The sequence below is a fragment of the Otolemur garnettii genome, unplaced genomic scaffold (genome assembly GCF_000181295.1).
Source record: "Otolemur garnettii isolate 467f Iridium unplaced genomic scaffold, OtoGar3 scaffold00214, whole genome shotgun sequence".
NCBI lineage: Eukaryota > Metazoa > Chordata > Mammalia > Primates > Galagidae > Otolemur > Otolemur garnettii.
Genome location: NW_003852609.1, coordinates 1,934,198 through 1,936,408, shown reverse-complemented (window position 1 = coordinate 1,936,408; position 2,211 = coordinate 1,934,198). Strand labels below are relative to the sequence as shown.

The window sequence follows — 2,211 nt, the reverse complement described above, 5'->3', positions numbered from 1 at the left end:
CTGCTCATTAGAAGGCATTTGACCCAGCACAACAATTTGGGGAGACACATAGAGACAGCTTACATACCCTACCCAATATTACAGACAAACTAAGAAATAACACTGGGGGAGACAAAAGGCTATTGGCAACTGTTGACATTTCATCCAATACCCAGCCATGGAAGCACGACTTTCGGCAGGACCACATAAGGGACCACCTGGAGTTTATTCTTCACTGTACTCCCAGCACCCAACCGCCCTGGGACTGCCTTGCATGGAATTCAGAACTCTGTAAAGACCTGTTCAACTAACTGGCAAGGTGGAAGACCCCCGCCCTGGCCTCACACACATTCCCTCTGCTGATAATTTCTGCAAGCAAACGCTAGAAACAAAGAAAAGAAACAGGCTTTATAAAATAAAACCCCTTTCAATCAACATACCTGGTCTTTGTGCACCTGAGGTATTCCCAGCAGCCTACTGGAGTTTAAGTCTCTCAGTCTGAGATGACAGGATTCCAAGCAGGTGAGCAAAACCTTGGGAGCAAAGATTCTTTTGGCCATAAACAATGATGAGCCTTTCGTGATATGTGAGACACGTAAATAGAATTGCTTTTTAACTTTCAAGGAAGCATGCTTATATCACTTTCTTATTTTTTTATAATGGTATTTGTTACATCTCGGTGTCCACTTCAAAAATGAAACTTCTCGGTCTCCGAGGACCTGGATCGAAGCAAGATGGCGGGCTTACAGTGAGGCGCTGTCAAGGGATGAAAACTGATTTTTCTTAGAAGCAGATTTTAAAAGCAGTGTTTCTTCAAAACATCTTTTTTCATAAGTATCTTGATACATCGTGGCTGGAACAGCAGTAAAATGGGTAATATCAAAGAGAAGTTTCTTGAAAGGTTTATTTCCAATCCAAAATGGAGCTTTATATTGTGTTTGTCATAAATCTACATATTCTTCTCTACCAGATGACTGTAATTGCAAAGTAGAGTTTGCTTTGACATCTGATGGCAGGACAATAGCATGCTACCACCCTTCTGCGGACATTCCATATGAACACACAAAACCTATTCCTCTGCCAGATTCTGTGGGTAATAATGAAGAAACACATGATCAAGTGCTGAAAACCAGATTAGCAAAAACAAGTGAACGGCTTGAACAAGGACCCATGATAGAACAACTTAGCAAAATGTTCTTTACTACTAAGCATGGTTGGTATCCTCGTGGACAGTATCACACTCGTCATAAGAAACTGAATCCTCCAAAGGACAGGTGATACTGAGGTTTTCCAGGGAATTGGAGAGAAATGTGCTTCATATGCCATTTGAGAGAATGCAATCTGGTATATTCATTAATATGTTATATAGTAAAATAGTAATAAGAAAATGCCTTTTCAAATAAAAAAAAAAAGAAAGAAAGAAACTTCTCTTTACCCCTACTGACTTAAAGTTTCCACTCTCTTTCTTTTTTTTTTTTGGTCGGGGTTGGATTTGAACCCGCCGCCTCCAGCATATGGGGCCAGCGCCCTACTCCTTTGAGCCACAGGCACCACCCTAAAGTTTCTACTTTCTAACATTTAAATATGAGTCCATGGTTTCTCAATTTTGACAGTCCCCAGATTCTGGACAAAGCAAAGCTTTTTGTAATAATTGAGTTCCCCCTTCAGGAAAATTTGACACTTTCTCACTGCTAAAATTCCAGGATAGCTTGAATTTCCTTCCCCTTTCTCTTCTACATTTTGTTTCCTTGATCTTTGTATTTGGGGTTTTTTTTCCTACTCTCTGAGTCCTAAGTCACAATCACTTACTATAAAAAAATACATATATACAGTCTTAACCTTCCCACCATTACTATCACCTTTATAGCTTGTATTCCCTGCCATCCTGGCAGCATTCCAGCCTTATGGGGATAATGATGAAAACACAGTCAAAAGGTCAAGAGATGCTGCTTTCATGAAAGTCTTTAATTTGTGTGAAGAGATTGGGTTGAATATGAAAGAAACTGGGTTAAAGTCCTAGCTGTGACAATTATCAATGTATCTCTGTTTGGGAAAGTCACACTTCTTTGCCAGAAGGCAATAGGGAGTGGTGGGGACTGCAGAGACAGGGCAAGTAGAAATGAGCAGCTTCTACTTGACTATAGCTGTTCAACTCAGCTACCGTGGGAATGTGAGCTTTATGTTGCCAGGTATTTTGAATTTTCAAGAGAACCCTAAAATATAGGTTTTCAT

At 40.2% G+C, this 2,211-nt stretch overlaps 1 pseudogene; it reads left to right on the top strand.

Moving 5' to 3' along the window:
- Positions 1-822: 822 nt before the first annotated feature.
- Positions 823-1,257, top strand: LOC100956975 (annotated as a pseudogene).
- The last annotated feature ends 954 nt before the right edge of the window (positions 1,258-2,211 follow it).